Genomic DNA, 25,287 nt, shown 5'->3' on the forward strand with positions numbered 1-25,287 from the left:
TGAGAAAAAGAACGTCTTCAAGACTAACTGAAAAAAAACAGAGAAGGAAACAGAACCCCGATGAATATCAGCACCAATGTTGCTTACGAGCACGAGTATTCAAATGATCTTGAAACTTTTGTGACGGTGAGAAATAATCCGATAATAAATAGGTAACTGAGTCTGATATCTTGTAAAAATTCTAACAGTAAGTAAACAATTTAACAAATGGTCACTCGAAGTAGATGGTTAAAAAAACAATTGTTTCTTGTGTGGTTACTCGGCCAACGAATATTATTTTAAAAACAGTCAGTCTCGAGATTTGAAAACGAGAACACCTGTTCAAAATAAAAGTCGCTTTTTCCATATTGTTCTTTTTATGAGACTTCTTTGGCTCGTTATTCGTTTGAAACGCACAGGGAACCCTTTATTTTACGTAGGCGGAATTCGTGGATTGCTCAATATTACAACATAAATAAATGAATAATTTTAAGTGACGTTCGGTTAAAAAAAAGTTTCAATACTTGTCAGCTCATACCATATTTGCTCCCATTTTCTGTTCCACTAAAACGTTAAAATTGTTTGAATAACCGTTCCCGTCCGCGATGTTAGAGCTAATATTCGTTGAGTTTCTATGTTTGTTTTTTACGTTACTCTTAGAAATCAGTTTTTTATCAGTTAGGTCCATATTTCATGAATCAGAGACTCGACAAGCCGTTCGTTGAACTGACAGTTGACGAGAATTCACTAAATAATATCACAATTTGTTGGAATGTCGATTAGTAAAATTTTCTATAATACCACTGGAATGTGAAGGAATTCTGTTCCTGGGTTACAATTTTTACACAAAACAAAGATCACAGAGTCTCCATTTCATAGAAATCACATTACGTTGGTATAATTTAAACGAACAGTCGATAAGTGTCTTGGAGAACGAAGGCTGCACGACTCGGGAGTTTAGAAGGATGAAAAAACAGGTGAGAATTCCTTATTCGATACCGTGATGTTTGGCTTGACTGGACAATATTTGAGGCGCGAAAACTTTGAAGGGTGTGTGTGACGAGGGTGAGGAGAGGGGAGAAGCAAAATAGTAAGATTCCATGAAACTGCTCAGCGGAGGTGGCTTGTGTCGTGAATAAAATTGGGGCTGTTTATCTAATCCAACCAACGGAAATTCCATTCCATTCGTTGGCACTCGCGGGCACCTTTATTGTCACTCTTATTTATTTCATTCCTGCCATTTCCGCGCCTTATTCCTTTTCTCGCGCATCCTTCCGTGCTCACTTCAACTACCTATGGGGTTACTTTTTCTCCGACTTTGCCTCCCCGAAACGGAAACCTGCCTCCTCATTCTCCCCGTGATCCTCATTCTCGGCAACTCGGTCTTCGCTACCCACTGCGGGGTTATAGCCGGTTACATATTGCTCACACCTTCGCATCCGAGAAAGTCACATCCGTGCTTTCTGACAAGCCTTACGCACATCGTTTCGTGCCAAATTTACCTAAATAATTCAACCCCGGAATCTGCTCAACGCCATCCGCTAGGACAGCGAATCCTTGACGGAGGGATAAACGGCTCTTCACAACCTGCGTGTGATATTGCTTTTGTGTATCTACATCATTTTCATTGGTTCTCAGGTGAGAAACATCCTTCAGTTTTTCAGGGACAGACTCTGAAATCTGGACTTTAAAGGAGAAAAGTTTGTTCACGAGTTCAATGATCTGACCGAGGCTTGGTTCAGTTTTCTCAAAATGAGAAGAAAAATTTGGAGGATTTATTCGATGACTTCGTTCCTCTCACTGGACAAATTTACTGGAACTGATACATCGACAGTGTACTGAAATCGAAGGAACCATTTCCGACCCGAGATTACATGTTCAGTTAGTAATCAGACGACGAAAGAATCCAATTACCGCGAGAATTGCTTCAAGATAACAGCCCTAATACCTTTGATTGGACTGTTGAACATTTTTAAGCTTCTTTCGTGGATTGGACTGATTCTTCTTCGAGAATCTTGACTCGGTGTCTGAGTTGTCTGAACGGTTACGATGAAATCTTAATACTATCGGAAACTTAAGCCTCTGGTGGAGTTATACCGGCTGGTGTGCTTTCTTCGTCCAGGCATTTGACCTGCCCAGGCATCCAGGAACCCGTCAACTAAATTAATTATGCAGTCACGCCTCTGGCTCGATTTTCGACACTCTGCATGCGGCTATCCATATCCATGCAAATCACGGCTTCAATTTCTCAAATTAATACCGAGTATAAGGTATTAATGTAATCGCGTATATATACAAACCGTTCGCTATTCGTAGACTGCTTGTGTTACATTCTATATTCACTGAAATTTTTCGAAGCTGCCTAAAACTTACACCACCATTAATACAAGAGCTGTGTTATTATCATAAATCCCATACGAAAGTTTCTTTAACCATATCTTGTTACATGGGTACAGATCTTATTGAATCTTTGACGTGGCTTACTTAAACTCGAGTATGCTTTTAAGTAGGACTTGAATGTTAGCAGACGGCTACAATAGTAGATATACATATAACGTACAGACATATAATTCTGAGAAACGGAAAAATGTTCGTTCTCTTTTGCCGTAGGTATATTTGTTTGTTATCCTTTTCTTTTTTTTTTCCCCCATTCCGTGCTATTTATAGGTACAATCCATACTTTTACCTAACGCTGGATTTTCCATAACAGAGACTTTATCCGGGAATCCAAATAACACCTCCTCGAAGAAAATATCCGCGCTACGGTGTCCTTTTGACAAGGTAAAAAAAGGTAGGGTATAAATCTTGTTGTGGAAAACGAATAAGCAAAATTACAAGAAATTCTCCATCCTCACAAGTAAGCGGCTTCCGTCACAAATCCTCGCCATATTTCGTCGCCTTTGGTAGAAACATGAATATAAGTATATTTATTATAATTAATACAACGCAAAGGATTTTTCCGAGGAAAAGTTTTGCTCCCTACGCCAGGTTAATTTCATCGTTTGATTCATACGCCAGACGAGCCTTTCTTCCTCTCGCTTGGTACAGCTCCTCCAGCTCTGACTTCTCGGCTTCTTTCCTTCTCCTTCTCCCCGATCCTTTGTCCTGACCAGGACATTTCCCCCTTTTACCCGCCGACCCGGTATACTTACTATTCAAACGAACTCCTTTGCAAAAAGCTTTGTGCACAGACGCCCTCGACGCCCGCCTCGCCGTCTTGCCGCACGTCCGGAGCTGCCTGATCTCCCTAATTTCGTGACAAAAAACCCCTTCGTTTGAAACGGGAACCGGATCTCTCCCGGGGAACAGCCTACGCGGGTCTTATAATTGATCCTGCCACGGTCACACTGAGTGAAAATAAATAATTGCGAACACGCGATTCGAGTCAATTACGCCGACAAGCCGGTGCAAATTTGATCATTCGTAACCGCGATCCCTTGGGATATTGAAGGAATTCTTTGACCGGTTCAACACGTTTCAGAACGGTCTCTGTTCAGTGAAAAAGACAAACGTAAACGAAAAGTTAGGGTGATTGATCGGCAGAAAATCGATGCTCGTTTTTATTTCATTACGACATAATTTTAGATTGAGTATTTATCGAAATTATTGTATTCCCAAGCATACGAAGACCTTCTTAAGAATATAAATATAGAAATTACTTCACTTGTTGAGAAAAAATTAGATATCGATCCGTCGTTTCAAATCGCTTCAGAATTGTAAAAAATCTGTTAAAGTCGTTCGATTCCACTCTGCGATAGCTTGTTTCATTTAAAAGACTATTTTCTACAAATTCGCTGGAATCAGTAATTTTTTTTTTATTCTGAATAGTACAATGCTGCTCCGATATTGATTACGATCAATAATAATGTCAATGTTAAAAATTTACTACTGTAGGAAAATAAATCCTGTTGCAATAGACCTAATTATAGAAAATTATAGGCGTTTGAATAAAATGAGCCATCATAGAATAAAATCGAACTATCATAATAGATTTTCAAAGAGATTATCGTGGCTTACGAAAAAACAAAAAACAATACGATCATCTCTTAAGAAAATTGATTAGGAGATAATTTCTACTCGATATAAACTTGGCAATAAATTTCAAAGAAGCTAGGGTGATTCGTGTTATGTTTTTTTTTTTTTCGTTTCGTTCATTTTTCTTAGATTAATCTCATCGGCGACCCTTTGAACGCATTATTCGGTTCCAGCCTGAGCGGCAATTCAGCGGCAACATCTTGGTGAAACGCGAGGATCAGGACGACAGGACGACAGGCTTGCGGGATAAAGGTGAATGAGGAAAGGACTAGACTCGGGTTCCAATTAAACCTGAATGGGATGCGATATGGGAGAAGGTCTTCGACGCGACGTACTTGAGGATTATTGGTAGGTACAAACGTGCAGCGTGTAAGTTGAGCCTGGAAGTCGCAACCTCGGATAAAAGTTCGCCCCATGAATGAGAAGAGAAAAGTAATTTCCTTCAAAGAGTCGGCGGTGATCTGAAACCGAGAAAGAATTAGAAGAAGGAGAAGAAGCGCTGCCGCTGCCGCTGCCGCGCAGGTTAAAAGTTGAAACTTGATGAATGAATCGGAGGAAAAATTTTCAAATCTTAATTGCGGGGAAATGGGTTGTAATGATGTAAAATATTACCCCAGGGCGGGAGGGAAAAAAGATGCTGACTCTTATTACCGGAGAAACTGAACCTTTTAATCTAACGGCCAGCTGCAAATGCTGACGTTGCACCTTTTCAGCTGATTGGCTACAGCTAGACTTTTTTTCGTAATTTATTTTTATTCTTCCTTTCTTTCCGGTTATAGGTAGTTTTCTCGATTTCGCGTTATTTTTTACTTGTTTATTTATTTATTTTTTTATTATTTTTTTTCATTTTTGTTATTCTTTTCAACTATCATCTATGTACGACTGAAAAACGATTATTTCAACTGCGCTCTGCTTCATCCTATGACATAATTTGCATTCTTCGCGAAACTGAAATCACCCTCTAATAGGTTTCGTAGTGTAATGTAGAAGCAAAATCCCAGAGTGGATGTAATTATGCTAGAGAATTATTCTTCGGATTCGTATTTTATTTAGAGCTTTTTTTTTCATTCCAGTTAAAGTGTGATGTGTGGAGTTTAAGAATTTTATCGAAGTAAGACTGAAGCTGTTCAATTATGAATTCAATTGAAATTAGTCAGTGACCCCCTTGTACGCAAAACTTCCAAATGCCCTTCAGATCGATTGAAAAAGAATGACTGTTCACAATATTGCACATACTGCAGTATTCTGCCATTTATTTAACGGTAAAACATATCCGCCATTCAATTCTGTGAAATGTGGCGTATCGTCCCATCACTGAATATCCTGAAGATCTTGTTAGTCAGTTGAAGAAATCTGCCATCCCAAATCGCTGTAGTTATTCACGAACGATAAGCTCATAATTTGATTGAAGATGAAATTGAATCATAATTTATAAAAACTCGGAAAACAATATACAATATTCGAGCTAATCAAATGATAGAATTACATATATGCAAAATCTTCAGAGTTAACGATACTTACTTCCACCTTTCTGATTGAAGTTCATAATCTACAGATTTTTTCCCGTATCCGAGTCAATTTTCATCCTATATAAAAATCAACATACAAATATGTTTGCAATTATTTGATCGTTACAAAAAATTGCATCAATAATTTTTCAACATGAGATCGAATTAATTGTTCGAATTTCCTATTTCTTCAGCGTCCACGTTTATTGTTTTTTTGCAGACTAATTTCGGTTTCGTCTTCGATTTTTTAACTGTCGGTAAATATCACACATCACGATAATCTAACGAAAATATTATTATTCGGATCAGTTTAACTGATGCCACGTAAATTGATACGTTTCTTCAATTCATTAATTGGTATTATTCGTGTGGAAATGACTGATTCTGGACAATCACAAATTCGTAAATCCATTGACAATTATTTCCGCTAAATCGTGAATTTGAAAAAAAATAAAGTCGTCATTATCGTTGTTGTTGTTTTACTTTTACGAAGACTAATAATTAAGAAAGCTAATATTGTTTTTCCAATTCGTGAGTACGAAATTTAGTGAAAAGAAAAAATCAACCAACGCAATATCTGTGACGCTTCGGCCATGTGCAGTTTGTAAAAATTATCAATGTTAGGCGCCAATTGCTTCCTGAAATAATAATTAAGAATATGGGCTATGCATAGACCTTGGGTTAGGTAAATGAGCGTGATGAAAAATGAATATGAGTTTATTCAAGCAATTATCACGATAAGAGGAATACATATGATGAGTTGGAGCAAGGGTGCTAGATATTTAAAAGTTAGCACAATTTCAAGTGTATTTGGGATGGGTGAGTACTTTGGATAATTCTACTTCCGCTAGCGGATAGCTGGACATGTAAGGATAATACTTAACCTCCAATATTGGAAAGTTGTACGCAGGAATAAAATGGTAACTAATAATAAAACCTCAGCTATCGGATGGTTAGAGAATAAATAATAATTTCGGTTTCGTTTTGTTCCTGTTAATCTTTACGAGGACCTGCTAACGAATTATAACTTTGTAATTTAAATTACGATGGTAACAAGAAGTGTTTAACTCTTGGTTAAATGTAGCGCGACGAAACGTCGTTCCGGAAGTTATATATATATTTGACTTTACTGAGCGAATAACGCGAAGCTAGGACATGAATTTAAATATTAAGATCTGCTACTTTCAAAAATCAATATCTTGACGAGCAGCAGGACCAAAGTCAATCGGGGCGCACGACTGCTGATTTAACTCGTGATATCAACGAGCCTCGGTGAGAAGAGTTCACTAATTCAAATTCAAACGTTGAAGGTAAATTCAAAACATATTGACAGACAGAAGGACCGAAGTAAAATTCACGATGCGCCAGTTCAATACATGTATACGAGCAGATCTGATTAGCTGCTTTTACCGATTGATTAAGCCCTAGTTATTAATAATAATATGCTAATTTGTTTATGGGACAATTATGAGTCCCAACAAAAAAGAGTCCGGTCAATCGCCAACATCTTGGCCGCCATTTTTTAACGAACCGACATTGTGGCGAGTTTTAAATACATATAAGTAGGTAGAAACGTTGATGTTGTATGATAAACATATTGCAATATTACACTGAGAAAAATTTCATTTGTCACAGTAACTAGAAAACTTGAGTAAAACAGCTGTCGTTAAAAAAACTGTTTGAATATTGTTGGAATTACGAAAAACGAAGTACGCGTAACGATTTTGCGCTATTGCCGACCCTTTTTTGGTAATTGCAACGGAAAATCAGTTTGTGAGGTTTACTCTACTTTTTTAGTTAAATAAGGCTTTAACGTCAATTTACTGTTGCACAAGCGTTAAATCTTCGCAACAGTTACAAGAAAATATAGTAACACTGATCGTAATGAGAAAGAATAGTAACGGATACTAGACTTTCCGGTAACAGCTAGAAAACTAATTTTCATTTTCTACCTAGAACTATATTTTTCGATTGTGGTAAAAAAATGAAAATAGTCAAGGACTGAGCGGTAACCGAAACTAAAAATTTCTCTCAGCGTAGCTTGTGATGTGTTCATTTATTATCATTAACGTTTCTACCTACTTATATGTGTTTAAAACTTCCCACAATTTCGGTTCGTCAGAAAATGGCGCTCAAGATGGAGGCGATTGACCGTACTCTGTTTTGTAGGGATATTAGATCGAGTGAAGCTCGTTGTTTTACCCCGCGCACTCATTTGTTTGCCGGTCGGCGGAATAAATTAATAATATTGTGTAAAAACAGCGAGTGAATTCAAATAAATTACAAGTGAAATTACATTAGACGTGGTCAGACACGTTACACATCATTGCATATTTTCATTCATATCTTGTGTGTAACAACGGTAGATACGATTAATTAACTATTACTTTCGCAAAATTACAATCCCTTCCATAACTAAGTCTGTAAGAAATAATTAATTGAAAAGAAGAACCCAAAGCCGTGCATCGTGACCTTTAGTGATGTACCATGAATCGTACAAAGTATCTACCGATAACCTATAAAAAAAAATAAAAAAATACAACAATACAAAACCCTCGTAACAGTTTACAAGACGGGCTGATTTACTTTTTCGGATCTCGCGACCGCGTCGCGGCGCTGCGGGGGCGGAGGGACGAAACGAAGCGCCTGCGCCGCCCCCAGATTCTCCAACAGTCTTCGGTTAACTCCCGAAAGCTTCGGACCGCGTCGAATTACCACCGATTTACCGGCACGCGTTTCACTGAAAAAAAAAAAACAAAAAACGTAAATGAGAATATTGTCGATATGTGAGGAATTTCGCCCAGGTTTCAACCATCGTGAAAACAACAGCAGCACGCAAATTTCCTCGTCACGTTGCGATGGTGATTAAACTGCTCCTCTGATCGCAGCTTTTGTGCTACCTTAGATTTGTGTCTGACCGTAACGGTTATAACGCTACTTAAATCGTTAAAAGTACTTGTTTCGATGTCGTTGAAAACTGTGGATGTTGTGTGAACGTGAAAATGGAATAGAATCTTGTATTTACCTTTTTTTTATCAATATTTAAAGTGACAGTTGGAATCTCCGAAGACTCAAGTCGAAATATTACGACCCCTGCACGTGTCCGATGTGAAATGAACTCGAACGGTTGGGGAATTCGGTGTGAAGAATGTAATTAGCGTGTAATTATTTGTGATAACTCGAGAGATGATATAGTATAATAAATTCGCATCGTGGAACGACGAGTGGAATTCGTACAGTGAAGTTGAAACTAAAGCCGAGGAATCAAAATCAGGAGAGAGAGAGAGAGAGAGAGAGAGAGAAAAAAATCGCAGGAAGAGGAAAAAAGGAGTTTATCACAGATGTGAATTCAACCCTTCGCTTGCAAGCCCCAAATGGTAAGAATTATTCATTCTATAAGGTACGGAACATTAATTTCAATGAAAAATAAGGAAGGGAGGATAAAAATAGCGGATGATAGAAAAGGCTTGCAATTTTTATCTCGCATATTGCGAGTTATAACGTTCAGCCACACGCCGATTCTATCCCGAGTCCTCAGTTTTTTTTTCCGTTTTTCAAATCTGACAGTGCCTATAACTATTCTTGGGTGATAAAAAGTCTACCTTTTTCAACCCCCCGCGGCACGTTTATTCGTGCAGCCATTTTTTTTCGCACATCGCCGCGCTGCGAACCTTTTCAAATAAAGAAACCCGGCGTCGTAAATTAAGTTATCCAAAATCTGGGAGCCGATATTGCGATTGGGGTCCTCCGCTTGGAACCGAACTTGGCTCTCTCTCTCTTTCTCTCTCTCTCTCTGTTTATCTCTCTCAAAGAATAAATGCTCCTCTCTTCCTCTCCACTCTCCCTCTGCCTCCTTCGATTTGCCATTGAACTCGATCCTTCGAGATCATCTTGGAAAACGATACAAATCGGTGAACAATCGAACAAAGATCAACAAGAGATGTTTCTGCCCGCTTCGAGTGGCCTTCATCATACATATACATATATGCGTGTGTATAATTTATGTGTGGAACTGTTTCCGATTAGGACTATATTTTTTACATATTTTATATTAAGGTGGTCTTTATTTAGGGCGTTGACAAATTTTTTACGTGTTGTCCCTCAAATCGACCGCAAACAATTCAAAAACAATTTTCTAAATTTTTTATATTGTTATCTCAACTCTTATACTGTCCCACGAAGCTTTTTTTTCGCCATAAGAACAACATGGGATTTTATGCTCGGTTTGAACTTTATTTTTTTCTCTACGGCAATTTTCCTGAGAAAAATCTAAATCAAACGGAGATTTGTCAAGTAGATCGTCAAAAAGAGCTCGAAGGCAATTCTTTTCAAATTATTTGGAGTTTATTTGTGGGGCGAAACGGAAAAAATTCGTCGACACCCTAAATAGGGACCACCGTGATGGTATATATGGATGTATTTTTTGCTGGAAGAAGGTCTAAGCGATAGTTTTCGTCAAAATTCCTACCTCTAAATCAAAGTTCATAATTTGACAAAAATCTTTCCGATGTATAGGATTTTTAACTCAAAACTTAATTTTCCGACCTAGTCTCAGTAATAGAGAAAAATATTGCCCTGATTCAAAACAGCCCAATACACATTCTTCAATTTCTATGAATCATTATTAAATGGCATTGAGACTTTGATCGATGATTTAGAGGAGTAAGTAATTATATCGAAGCCTCCTTGCGACAAAGCCAAGCAATTGGGTGATATAATTTGGCAAATATACGAGTTCCTTATCAGGTGATATTTGACGTTTGTTGACATCAACTTGCCTAAGAGGATACCGTACTCATCGTCATTCTTTACCGACCGTATAAAATGTCACGTATTTTGACTGTTATCAGAATCTTGTAGGCATCGTTAACGCGAAAAAGCCGATAGATATATTCCTGCAATTAGTGGTAATTCAATTATACAGGCTTGGTGTATAAGCCTTTTAGCATAACTGTTGCGCTAAAAAAGAATTATTCCCACGTTTCTGATCGACGTTGCATGCGGAATTCCGCGGTTTTTTTCCGTCAGCTTGGCACGCAAAGATTCTAGTAATAGTTAAAAACATAAATGACACTTCAAGCGGTCGGCAACGACTCATTACAGAGCCTTCTTAGTGCGAAATAATACGACGTTGGCACTCTAGATGAGTGTTGGCGGAAATGGAGTGCCTGAAGACCACTTAAAAGTATCGTTGTCATCCCTTTTCCGAAACGCGACTTTAATCTATGCCAAAAGAAGAATATTTCTTTCGGCACTCGTCGCATTAAATGATACGATAAAAAAAATATATCTATACCTATATAACACTTGCTCATCTGTCAAATTGAATTTTTTATATTTATTTCTAGTTTTCTCACTCGCCACGCTCCCCCGGCTCGATAATCCGTAATGGATTGACGGAAACTCCCGACGTGGCGAGGTTCCCTACCAATAAAAGATATTACGGAAATAAGGTTTCGAGTAGATATACGTCGAGGTAACTCGCGTTAGAAAGTTTCTAGAAAAAAAAAAAATAAAAATTCCAAATAACCGACAATATTTCACATCTTTCACCGCAAACCTGGCCCAGCTTTTTTTTTCTTGCCCTTTTTTAGGCGGGATTACTTTGTCTGTTTTCGTAAGTCTGAACGTTTTTTTGAACGCTCTTTCTCTCTCTCTCTCTCATTTAATTAACTTTTTACCTACATCGAGTGAAACGCTTTTCTCAAACGTGAAAACAACTTTAAAATTTGACTGAACTCTTGATGTAAAACCGCTACGTTTTCCAACCGTGATTATCCTTCATCAATGCCAATTTTCCATGAAAAAGGGATCGTGTAACAGCCTCGCACACTGTTGGGCTTACCTTCTGCAAAGAATTTCTGCAAAGTTCTGACTATGCTTCAACATTTTCGTTAACGTTTACTTTTAAAGGCCAGGAAGGATTATTTTGACCCTGGAAATTGAGGGATGTTTAAAACAATGTGTTGTTTCGCAATCGTATTGTCGATGTGCTGCCTAAATATTTGAAAAAAACGGCTGTGTGAATTATGAAAAGTGTCTCCAAATGCGAGAGAATTTTTTTTAATGTATACATACATACATATATTATTATTTTTTTTTTTTTTTTGTAGTGTTATAAGCGACGTTTTTTTCGCTGAAACACATACAATATGCGTCAGGATCGTGCCCAAAGAAAGAAAAAAAGAATGGAGAGAGTGAGAGAAGGCCATTAGGTAATTTAAATATTCACCCGAAAAAAACAACAATAATGCCAACCCTTAGGATATTATCGTAGGCAAAAAAGTTGGCACCTGGCGAGTCGCGCAACCGATTGTCACAGTGATTATCATCCTGTACATCAGAAATGTCAAGCTGGCTTATAACCGTATGAATAAATCATTTCTAATTATCTCTTTTTGGGAAGTGTGGGCGGGAAGGTGCGCCCCGGGATATTTCGCACTTGTCTCAGAATTGGTACGCCTGTAAAGTGTGTATGTATCTATGTATGTATGTACAAACGATATTTCGCAGCTGTCTGAAAACTTTTCTCAGTCATCAACATGCCCTCTCTCTCTCTCTCTCTCTCTCTCTCTCTCTCTCTCTCTCTCTCTCTCTCTCTCTCTCTCTCTCTCTCTGGATTTTAGCTATTCGCTTTTTCGATTGGACGATGGCTAACTTTCTAACCGTCTTTATAACTCTTGCGAACCATTTTCGATTATTATAAATATACGAGTACCTACACGTAATTACATATTTTTTATATTATCATCGATGATAAAATCGCATTGTTAGCCTAATGCCTCTGCTCGTTGTAAATACATATATCGCTAGCTAGATGCGTGCTCAATACAGGTTGTCACGTTAGGTATTCCAGTTTGAGATATAATCAAGAGGCAAAAAAATATACATTAGTCATCGTGCATTAATTTCAATACCTTTAATGCTTCCCCGTGGAATTTGGTGATCACGATCCGTTTTCATAGCTAGATGAACTTGGCTGGGGAAATTTCTCCGCCTGTTCGATTCTAAATTGCCGATCTTCAGCCGGATGCAAAAACGGACTCAATGGAGATTCGGCTGAAAAAGAATGAAATTTATGCATGATCTATGACATTCTGCATAGTGATGGGATTTTTTATCGCGAAACATAACGGAGAATGCGAAAAAGAGGGTCGAATAGACTCGCTACCTGATCCTGAAGACCCCTCAAACTACGACTTTGGCCAAAGCTTACAAATCCAAATTCATATCACATCCGCCGGTCAGTTGATTTATTTGACAGGTATATTATTATACCGAAAGCGAAATCGAGAAGAATTATATTCATTATTAAAATTGTAGACGAATAGTTTTTGGAATCAATGAATTAATTATCGGTTGATACACGAACTGTGTATTGAATAAAATATTTTCTCTGACCAGGCAATTTTTTCCTCGGTGTATAATTTTTTTTCAATGTTTCAAGTCAAGTTTCACATTGCAGAAAGTCCAAATCTTATCTAAATTCAATTATTTATACATTATAAAAAATATATGCCATCGATGAGGAAAATTTGAAAGACTTTCCGTCGTGTTTTTTCGATTTATCGGGAAACTAAAATGCATATAACGTAAATATCTAGTATTCCATCCGGTTCGTCTCGACTCATCCTATAAATTTCAGGTCGCTTGTTTCCCGCTGTATCAAATCTTCCAAATCGCATTACCGTTGCGGTAAAATTAGTCGGAAATTTCATGCCAAGAGAGAAAGAGACGGGGAGAGATTCTCTCTCGGGTATCTGGAATAGTCGAGGAGCACGTTACAGCGAGAGATGCTGGATGCTGCATGAACCGAACGAAGGGATGGGCGGGGTGAGGCATCAGGGATAAACTGCGATGGGTAAGAAGAGCGACGGTGCGCAGTGGAATATCGACTATCGGGGTGAAGCTTATCTTTTGGAAACATAAAATCACCCGCCCCCGCCCCTGGAATCAAATATCGATGCCGCGTTTTCCCGCGGTTTCCTCTGATTCAGCTCTCTCTGAACGATAGCAAATTCTAAGGAAATGAAACAAAAACAGCCGCGAAACGAAGAATCGTAAGAATTCAGAACCTACCATCCACGATAAATATGCAATTATTCAATCTAATCGATTTTTTTGAATAAAGCCTTTACCTTCAAATTTTTTGCCCTTTATATTGTAAATTAAACGTATACAATTTTTTTTTTTTTACACTTTTGTCATTTTTCGGGTACAAAATATATCTTCGGGTAGATAGATAAGACAAAAAGCTGTGGAGAATACACGTTTTTTATTTTTACGTTTTCAGTCCTCTGTGTGCGAAGGATCATAAAACAATTGTTTATATTTTATTGTGATAAAAAATGTGTACACCTTGGACTACCTCCATTGATTTTTAAAGTGGGATGAAAACTGGGTCGTTATTTATTCAATTTAAGTATTCGAAGGAACTTAATATTTATACCGATTTAATTACGATCCCATTTTTATGACACTCTAAAAATTGCACGAAATACTCGAAAAACTGTATTTTTTCATTCAAAAAAAAAAAGTAAAAACAATTGATCTTTTGTTCCTTCGCTTGCCCAGCACTAAAAATGTTTAAAAAACATATTTTTTCGCAGTTTCGGAGGGTCTAGCTGAAAATAGATTTCACATTCAAAAAGGTCGGGCTGTTTTACACGAAAAATACATTAGGTCATACATCTTTTCTGACGGTCGGAAATGCCAAAAACGATAAGAGACAGTTTCAATTCGAAAACGTGACAAAAATTAACAAACGTGTTTTTCGTACACGGTGAGGCCAAACGGCAAATAATCGCATGATTTTTACATCTCACCGTCAGTTGACATTCGAATTGAAGCCAGATCGAAATTTTCACACCAAAAAGCTCACCGAGAGTTGGTGATTTTTTAATCCGTAGCATGCAGGCGTCGATATTCTTCGCTTCTTGTCTTATTTCGCCTTTCTTCGCCTTTCTTCGCCCCTCGGGTCAACTTGTCCAATTTGCTGATCGAACATCCACACCTCAAGTTTCCTGCTCCTCGATCATTCTTCTTCTACCAAACGCCTCTCTCACACTTAATATTTTACTGCTGGCTGGTCCGTGTCATTCTCCACGAGGAGGAGGATGAGGCATTGAACGGTCCATGAAAATCTCACGCTTCCGCTTTACCTACACGCCTTATAACATCTTGCTTTCATCCGAACTTTCGAATCTCCGTAATCCGGCTCCGACGAGCTTTTGGCGTTACGCCCGATTCGAAATCTTTCAGCTAGCTGCCAAGGTGAAATAGGATTGCGCTTCCGATTTCGCGAGCTGGCTACCGGCAAGTTTTATGCACGTGTTTGCATCCCTGATCCCAAAAGGATGAAAAAGAAAAGTACACTCGGAGCTGTCCTGGTATCGATGGAAGCCAACGCGATAGGACAGAATAATATGAGAATTACCATTATTGATCTCTTTGACAACGTTATAGGTATAACGATTATTTATTCATGTATGAAGAATTTATCGGGTATAAAGCTTCTGGGTTACCGAAATTTTTAATGACATAATGTCGTAACTGCGATTATCGAAAAAAAATTTTCCACTTGGTTTCACGCCTAAAGTAAAATCTTACAGCACGGCCATCAATTATTCATTACTCATTTCACAGATCATTATACATTCTGAATATGAACTGAGAAATTTTACTTCAAGTCTAAAAGCTCGACGCTTTTTTTTCAGAAACTAACCGACGAAAGTCAGGGTTCAAAATTCTATGGTGCTTTAAAACTATATCGGTGACCTACGCATTGCTACATCAAAAGGTACGGATATTACATACAAACGAATGATATTGATCATCTCCGTCTCGATACATTTGTTACAAATCTACCTAGTCGTTTGACTAAAACGGTAGTATATCAAGCGGACAGACAGTCACACGTGACGCATTTGGCGCACCGTGTCGTAAATCGATTCGATTTTCTCGCCCCAATACTTTCGAGGTTACCCCTTTAAAATGCGATACAACGTGAAATGCGCAAAAAATCCGACTTTAACACCACCGATATCCTTTTTCCTCGTTCAGTATTCCTCTATTGACCGAGTCCCCGGAAACTGATAATAACAATACCGTAAATAATAATAATAATAATAATAGTAATAACAACGACCAGAGCGTGTGTTGCGAAATTTATCTTTTACCGCAAAACGAGCGAATGTAGTTGTATTTATTATTATAGTATAAATGTAGAAATAAGGACTGTTCGTTTTTCTAAAGAAATTTCTGTTCTTGAGAATGAAAATAAACAGTTTGTCCGTTTTAGAAACGATAATCATCAACGGTGCCATGCGGCATGCATATATTATTTTAAACGCTTGATCCTTGGTTAATGTTACGTTTACTAAATAGGTGTACCTATAATTTCTTAAAACTGATTAAGGTTGTGTGAAATTGGAATGTTCAACCATCGAGTCATCCGTAATAATAATCATCATTTTAAAGTGAAAAATGATTTTGTACGACGAAAAAAAAAGCATGAAAACTTTCAAGGCAATCCGTTCAACTGTTGCATTATTAGACTTTGATAATTCAGTTTTCTGCAAAAGAAAAAAAAATGTTCGTGGGAATTGAAAACAAGCTTAAAAAAAGTTATAGGTTTAACCATATTCCATCTCTTCAAATGATCTTAAGCTTTTACCTTGTGAAAAATTTATGAACATTTGGAGTGGAAGGAAAACTGAAATGAAGTGAGTAAATGTTGAAAAATCAAAGATATAAATCTTGGATGGCAAAACTTGAAAATTCGTTAATGTAGTGCGCATTTTTCCCAGCGAAAATCGACACAGTCAAATACAAGAAAGAAAGTTCTTGAAATATTCAAGAAACAGGAGAAAATTCAGCAACAGTCGAGAAGATATTTGCACAAAAAAGTTTTATAGTTCTCGGGGCTAAATTTTCGGCAGTCAAGGCGTCAAATCCATCTAAAGTGAGTCTTTGCCGTCTGATCTGTGAAGAGAAAGACAATTTCCGAGCTGTGATTGCCGGCTTAACTTGGAAGGACGTTGTAAGTCCTAAAAAGACCCAATAAGACCCACGCGAAACGACGCGAGAAGGTTTATCCGCCTGTTTCTTATTCTGTCCCAAATCGATCCAAATCTCTGTGAGAATTTCTGGTCTTCGTGCATTTTCGTTTTCCATTCTTTATGCGAACTTGCAGGCACCTTATAGAGACAACGTTTTATTCTTTAATAGTCACTGTTCTTCAAACACTGAGAGAAATTTTTAGTTCCGGTTACCGCTCAGTCCTTGACTATTTTCATTTTTTACCACAATCGAAAAATATAGTTATAGGTACAAAATGAAAATTAGTTTTCTAGCTGTTACCGGAAAGTCTAATATCCGTTACTATTATTTCTCATTACGATCACTGTTGCTATATTTTCTTGTAACTGTTGCGAAAATTCAATGCTTGTGCAACGATAAATTGTGATGCTAAAGCCTCGTTTAACTAAAAAAGTACAGAAAACCGAAAAAATTGGTTTTGCGTTGCAGTTACCAAAAAAGGATCGACGATAGCGCAAAATGGTTAAGCGTACCTTGTTTTTCGTAACTCTAACAATATTCAAACAGTTTTTTTTTTTTTAACCATACCTGTTTTACTGAATTTTTCTAGTTACTACAACAAATGAAATTTTTCTCAGTGAACGAGCCCTAATCCTCGCTAATTGCCAATCGTAATCAACGTTCGCGTCTAGTTCGGGTATCGCCATATTACGCATCCCGCGTATGGCCATAATTGAAAACGTATCAAACGAAAAGAATAAGGGAAAATGTCTCATCCAGAAGCCGAAATTTCAACCGCACGAGTAGCGAGCTTTCTCCGAAATCGTTTCTCCATTTTCTCGAGTATTCGCTATTCCCCCTGCAGATTTCTCTTCCACGCACAAATCAAGTGCGTTCACCGTGCCCACTTTGCGTTGAACGAGCGTACATTGAAGGAGGGAATTGACGTCGCTTGTCTAGTTTTATTTTTATTTTCCCCACTCTCGCGTGCGATGAAAGTCCCAAGATTGTTACGAGAACTTCGAGTGTCAAAACATTTCAAAGAGTTCTTCAATCGAATTTCAATGTATTTTCCATCAACCTGCAGTATCTGATAGAAAAGTTCGTGAAAAAAATGCGAGGAGCCTGAAGTACGTTATCAGAGAGTTTGAGCTTCTGTCTTCTGTTCTTGTAAAAAAAAAGAAACAAAAAATACCGTCCTTTCGATGCCTTTGAAGAAAAAGAAAAGTTACACTTATCGACGGAGACTTAGTACTATTGAAATTCGCAGACGAATATCGTCGAATCCACGGTATCGCAGACAGCGCAAAAATGAAAGCTGAAAGCCGTCCAAGTGATGTATCATGACCCGTTTTTAAAGTCTAAAAGTCGGGCGGCATATTTTTTCAAGGTAAAAAAAAAACACAAAAAGAAAACGGATCGTAAGACATTCTTGAAACGTCTTTTTGGCGTCATTCAGTATTCCGCACTCTGGGACTTTCCACGAAAATTTTATAAATTTTTGTTCTTTTGAAATTGAAGGAAAATTGAGAATTAGGAATCTTCGAACACTCTCGACGTCACGTGTGTTTCAAAGTGCACCGGAAAATGAAAAAATAAAACGAAATTACGCGTTATACAAAGAAGTTGCCGAGAGAACAGCGCAAAGTCTTATATACGGAAGTGACTTCACGCAGCCCGGAAATTGACGAAGTGCATTAACATAAATTTCACTCTGCCTGCAAGCAGAGAAAATATCCTGGCCACTTTCACATATTTGTATCTGCTCTCCGTTTGGCCCAGTCACGACGATATACGTGACATCTATATGTATACGTTTACCCGTTGAACAAAGCACTAAAATTTAGTGATGACGATAGGTTCGTTATTGCAAAGCTCTCTTGGCGTACGACGTATTATATCCCATCGTTATCATTTTCTTTTTAATTTCCTTTCCTTCCCATATTTCGCTCAGTTTTATTTCTATCTTTTCTTCCTCTTATCCTCATCTACACGTATGCATGCGGCACCTGCGCACATGCACATCGACCCTCCTCGCTCAGGATTCTGTTGTTCTAACAATTCCCCCCCTCCGTGTTAGTCGTGTTTTTTCACCTCTTTTTATCCCGTTTCTTTGTTTCCACCCTCTCTCCCTGGCCCTTTGTTTCCTTCTGACCCTCGGCGCGAATGCGTTACCTCTAACCAAACTCCGTCTACATTTTCTCACGTTGAAGGCCCTGATGTATCAATCTTCGAACCCTTGGCGAACCGGCCAAGATAAAGCTAGTTTTACCTGGTACCTATATCACAGAGCTGGACTTCAGATCCTATTTACTTAATTGTCAGCGATGTTGAGTTATGAGAATACGCAAGCTCAAGTCGGTACTGGTTAAATCGAGCCCTTTGCTTCCCTCTCTTTTTCAAATATTTACAGGTACTCGTAGTCAGTGGATTATTATACGAACACGTTCCTCTCTACGCACCTCGCGTCGTTCATCAATTCTTATGTATAGTATAATATAATATTCTTCTGCAGCTCGATACTATTGTTGGAATATACGTGTGCAGGGATTCCATTTGCGAGTGAAGGCGGAATGAAACCAGATTGCGAGCCGAGATATTCCGATAACAACGCGTCTGGCTGGAAATAAAAAAAAAACAAGATAACTTGATAGTTAGGAAAAGTAAAATAATTCAATGGTAACGGTATCAGTGATCAATACTCTGCTTCGTACTGGTTCGCGGTAAAAAAGAAAACTGTACCTGAACCTTTAGTCCAACTTATAACTTTCCATGCTCACTATGCCGATACATACTCGAAAAATAATGAAGTGAAAAAACTGAAACACACAATTTTTAAGTATCTAATAGTCGGTGAATCATTTCTCATGCCATCCTTGCCACGGTCAGTGATGCACTTGTCCCGCATCTGGTTACAGCGATATACAGAGCCACTTGTTGGCAAGATGTCGTTACGGTCTAAGTGCCATCTTCTTCTTCCTGCACAACTTGACAACTGTGCTAATAGGAGCACCGAGTGCCAGGGTTCACTGAAAAACGAAAAAAAAAAAAAAATAGACCTACCGAGTGAAAAAGAGTTCAGAGTCCGTGAAATTTATTCTGGTTCACCAATTAATGATCACGACTTTGTCAAGTCGTATTTTTCCTCGTCGTTCATGGGATTGAAGTTCGTAACGTTGATGTGACGATGCGCTTTTTAAAGACTCATTATTTTATAATTACTTTAGGATTGTCTGAAATTCCGCGAACCCTAATTAGTATTAACGTAGTTATATTTGAGAAAGTAAACTGCATCTTCGAAGTTGTATACCATAGTTGCAAAGCAGTGATTTTTCATTCACCATTACGTTGGTACGTTAACGTTACATCGCTGAAAGAACAATACAGTGAAAAATGTCCTCGACCTCCATTTAAGGTCAAGATGAATCATTAAAACCGTCATAGTGGTGATAAAAATGGTTAAACTATATCCAGCAATAACTCCATTGGACTTTGAAGTAGAAACTAATAGTGAAGCGACTGCTGCTACTCAAACCTACAAACGTTGTGAATTTTCATACCCTGTGGAACAGTTCTATTTACCATCTAAATACGAATGAAGACTGGGCTTCCTCGAGGTATCCAAGTTCACCAAACCCAACCAACCTCAACCAAAAAGGAATTTAACACGTCTGACAACACGCGTCGTTATCCTTAGACGCAAATCACTCGGCCCTGCAGCAACGTCGTTTTATAAACGGGAGTAAAAACCTGCAAAGTCGTTGTCTTTTATCATGGTTTAGAAGTTACCGGAGTCCGAAACCTTCCCGCAGGCAGGTTGGTCTGAAAATTTAGAAACGTGGCTTCTTGGTGTAACAATGATCTCGCGCCTGGGTTTCTCCTCAGGCCCCGCGTCACTCTGGCGAATGCCATGCATTCAATACCCTCCCAGTGGTACCACCATCCCCCCGATATATGCTCCGAATATATTATCGCCCCTTCGCCTTTTTTCGTACTCTTTGTTTTCCTCGCTCTCCCTCGGCTCCCTCTCCCTCTCTCTCTCTCACTCTTTCTCCCTCTCACTCCTCTTCCCTTTCTTTCGCACATCATTCGAGCTCTTTGTTTTCTTCCGTTTTTTAACCACTCGCCCGCCCGCCATCAAGAACCTCACCAGACAAGCACATCAATCTTCTTAGCTGGATGAATATAGAAGCAACCACCGAAGTCGGAGACCATGAGCTCGCTGAGTTGGGGGAAAAAGAGGTTCACCAACTATTTACTCTCGGTTTTTGCTCACTCGTAAACAGTGTCTGTAAATCCTTCGGGGGAAACATGGATGATCGGCCCCCATCAAGGTACGGGCAAAGGCTGCATCTTCCACATTTACCCGGAATAAAGGTTGAAGAGGTATTACGTATACATATTTACCTTTGGCGGAACGATTTTCACGGGCCGGCGAGTCTCGGGAGAGCTTTTCATTTATTTATTTATTTTTTTCTGTTTTTTATAACGCAGTATCTACTTCTTCTCAACTTTTTCTCGTACTCTTCTTTCGAAAGAGTTTACTACTCTTTTTAAGTGTACATATCCAGGGTGAAAGTCGGAATCCTTTAAACGTCGTATTTCTCATAGCTTCGGGCAGTCAAAGTAAAGGCGTCTGTTGTTATATTATGCTTCAGCAATACAGCTACGCAGTCTTAGTCGAAAGCCTTTGAAATCCAATATTAAAATTATCTCTAGACTCGGAAAAAATTTTCATTCGAATCAGCGACTTCTTTGTACTCACGTTCAACGAACATTCAACGTATTTGATCAAAAACTAATTATTCAACGAGTAGAGTCGAAAGAAGAACGGCTTAAGTTATCCAACGGAATTTTGAACCCAGCTCAATGACGATTAAATTCTGTATCAGCGTGCTTTGGAATTCCCAACTAATTTATCCAAGTCAACTCACGATCAGTGAAACGGGAATCAGTCAACTCTCAACGTGATCGTTGTAGAAGACTTGAACCTCCGAGTCAGCGAATCCAGTGGCTTATTATAAAATGCGAAGTCTCATAAAGGAACCGTCAGAGTCCAAACAGCTGTTGTCTAATGTTGACGAGATTATGAGACTGCACAGACGTCACGAAATCCATTTATTAAATAATTCATGTTTGACGAACCGCAGCCATTCGTTGAAAAAAATCCATCCCGTGCACAGCTTGACCCATTTCTCAGCTTTGCGGACTTCGTCGCATAAGCCGGGAAGGATTTGCAAACTGTCTTGCATGGTTCTTCATTTATCGGAAAATTGGTGCTGTAATATTCAGATAAACTTCTGACGCTGAATTTATGCTCGAGAGATCATCCTCTGGGGACTAAGAGTGACGTTGGATGAGAAAGCTAGGAGAGTGTAGGGAAGACGTCAGGCTGCATAACATCCAACGTCCGACGTTCTTGTCAGTCGCAGCATGTCTGGTGCAATAGTTGGGTAAGGTTGAAAACGTGGATGCAAAAGCCGTTCCCACACGCTTTGATCACCTACGAGATCCATAAAAGTCAACCTTCACTTTGGTCCCCATGTTTTATACTGTCACCGCCACACTTTCTCTGTCCGTGGTTATAATCTCTTCGCGAGATGATAGTTACCCTTATTTTTACATAAGGATATTGATTATGCGACAACTGATTTTTCTCCCTAGTCGAGTGAGACGATAGTGAGAAAGAAGAACGATATTCTTTTGAAAATTCGAGGTTGTGTAAAGAATGCTCGCAGGTGCCGGGTGGATAAATAATTAGGTACACTTTGTTAACAATTGCACAATAATCTTTTATTACAGCCTTAGCACGAATACATCTTCAATTCAGCGAGGTTCACAAGTAACAGGAAAAGAGGAAGAGACAGACGGTACATGTACGTCAGTTTCATTGGCTTAACGCAAGTAACGCTGTACACAGCGAATACCAACGCCCCCTGTTGGTCAGGTTTAACGTCGGTAATGTAGTAAACTACAGAGGTTAAAGTATCGCAACTGGATAGCAGTTTTGAGAACTACGGTACAACTTTTTTTATTTTCTTCTTGGCTTGGTCTGTTACTCGTAAATGTCCCTCAATGTCCCTACGAATTTGACCTGAAAAATAATTCAGATGAAATTCTAATGAAATTTTCAAATTTGTAAAACATCGCGGAGGCTCCATTTTTCTTTTTCTCTGCTTAATCGTTCTTAAATTCGGTTTATCGTCGCGTCGAGCGCCGCGGTGATTGGAGACGCCATATCTGACAGGCGGTGAGCTAAGTGACAGAGGTGAACCGAAGGGTTTAAAAATTTGTGGAGACTAGCAGGTGCGTCTGAAGCGCCGGCGTCGAAAGACGGCGGAGTTTATATAGGATCCGAAAATCATTGAGGCCATAAAAGCGAATTCCTGTTGTACCAGGTGTTCGGTCGTATTTATCGCCATGGTAGAATTTTCCACAAGGGAAACGGGACAAGGGCTGATGGTGCTGTATAGTGACTCATAACTTCGAGTCGTCGATTATCGAACGGTTCACTGCGTAATTGAAATCGTTTCCTTGAAACTTTCGAGGGTGGGATTGGCTTGTAAACTGTACTTTTGACAAAAAGAAAACTAACTCATTTTACTAGAACTTGCTAATGGTTTTCCCGATCGCTTTATATTAGTTTAGCGTTCATAATGTCCCTGGTTCATTTTACCTCCGCTGATGTGTGCATAAGGATTAAATTCTTGCCCACAGCTCGCAGTCTTCCCTTCGCCTTTTTCCGCACAAGTGGTACATTACGAAACTTCTCTGTAACACCACATTATGCCTATGTATAACTGTGAACTTGATTCACCCACTATATCACTCACTATACGTGGAGCATTCCAGATATTTTTGTAAATATTAGCTATTAACTAAGAAAAAAAAATACGGGAATATGATTTTATGAAAATTGATATTTTTCTTAATCTTGAACTTTTGAAACATTCCTCACTAATGAACGTAAAATCTGTAAATGACAAACCTGCCGTGTTCCACGTTTACTGGTAATTTAAGGGAAAAGTTGGGGAGATTTGTAAAAAAAAATATGCCGTAATCGATTCCGATCAAATTTCCACACAACACTCGACATTAGGAAATAAAAATTTTAAGACCAGAATGGATATGTCCAGAGTTCTAGTTTCGGAGTTACGAATATTTAAATAATTCGTTATTAAATAATGATTTGCTTTCTTTCAAGTCAAATCTTACTTATGGATGGATGAGTTTTTGATTTTCAGGTGACAAAACTGTGTGAAAAAAACAGATTAAAAATCTTCATTACATCCCCCCTTAAACTACGAGTAAACGAAATTTACAGAAATGTCTCCTTCACGGTGATAATACGATATGGCAATTTTTGAAAAAAATTCGCCGTCGTGAGTTTCGTTCGTTGGTTGAAATGAGCCGAAATGCCACATATTAAACACGCAATTCGGGACCACATCAAACATTAACCCCCAGGTTTACCCGGGCATGAGATACGATGTGTAAACATTTTCCACGCATGTTCACCGCGCACTAAATACTCAGCCCATTAGCTAATAATAGTCAGATTTTAAGGGCAACCTCACCATTATGTGTATGCCAAACTCGCAACTTAATTAGCCAATGTCAACAGCGCCGAATGGCGTAAAAACAGTTTTAAAAATTCGGAAACATTATCGACAACGAAAATTATGCGTAAAATAGTACACATATCGTTCTATCAAAACTTGTAGCTAAAACTAAATATTGTGAAATTTTGGTTAACAAATAGTGGTACCTATACAACCTATGGCCAAAAGCTCGGTTTACTTTGGTTGAAATTGTCGAGGGAATATTTACTGAATCGATATTGGACAGCCGTACCTTTAATTTGCGTGAAATTTCGCATTTCGCTGGAGTCTCACCGAATGCACAACAGCCGCGAAAATTCCACTACGCGTGTAATCGATGATATTCGTAAGAGTTTCAAATCGCCCTGGACAGCGGTAATAATTTCCAGGGACTTTTACTACAACGCTCTAGAGAAGGATGAAAATTTTTGAAAAATTTTCGAAGACTCGAACTTATCTCTTTATTTATATTCTTGCATTTTTGTGTATCTCTTCTTGTTTGTTCTTCACCAATGACGCCTCGTTTACTCCCCCTGAAACCACCGAAGGCTTCCATTCCGGGAAAAAAAGAAAAATTAACCTATACTTCAAAGGCGCAAACATTTGAACTTCGGTTTTCACCGTCAGGCATCGGTCGTACGAATTTACCTGTGTCTGTAAATATTTTGAGTCTGTGATACATATGAATATTGACGATTAGGTGTATATAAGTATATACAGGCACAACTCGAGGGTTGATTTTTGATTACAGTCACGAGGAAAAACTCATATTTTGTTGAATCGATAAATGCGTTTACAATCCTTCGTTTCACAGTATCGGGATTTCTTTCCTCCCTTCCTGTCTCACTTTCTCTATTTCCACTTATTTGATTTCATCGTATCCTTTTGACACCGCGAAATTGGTTCCATTCGTAATAAGAACGATATTCTTTCCATATACGGATCGCTGATAGATGTATCGTGTATACGAAAGATCTTTGAGCGTAATTACCAATGTTATTTTTTTCTATTGCCCTTTCGTCAACAATAATTTACACAAATATATGTATAACGGAGATTCGTCCTTTATGCATCGACCATTGTACGATGTTACTTTTGTACTTTAGTACGTCAAAGACGTGACC

General features: G+C 38.5%; 1 protein-coding gene across 1 annotated transcript in view; it reads left to right on the plus strand.

Moving 5' to 3' along the window:
- Positions 1–15,280: 15,280 nt before the first annotated feature.
- The window catches only part of LOC124184775 (igLON family member 5-like), an 80,760-nt gene continuing 70,753 nt past the window's right edge, over positions 15,281–25,287 (plus strand). Inside the window, exon 1 of the mRNA XM_046574854.1 lies at positions 15,281–15,321. The gene's annotated coding sequence lies outside the window, so the exon portion shown is untranslated. The remainder of the gene's footprint in view (positions 15,322–25,287) is intronic.

Source organism: Neodiprion fabricii, chromosome 6, assembly GCF_021155785.1.
Source record: "Neodiprion fabricii isolate iyNeoFabr1 chromosome 6, iyNeoFabr1.1, whole genome shotgun sequence".
Classification (NCBI taxonomy): domain Eukaryota; kingdom Metazoa; phylum Arthropoda; class Insecta; order Hymenoptera; family Diprionidae; genus Neodiprion; species Neodiprion fabricii.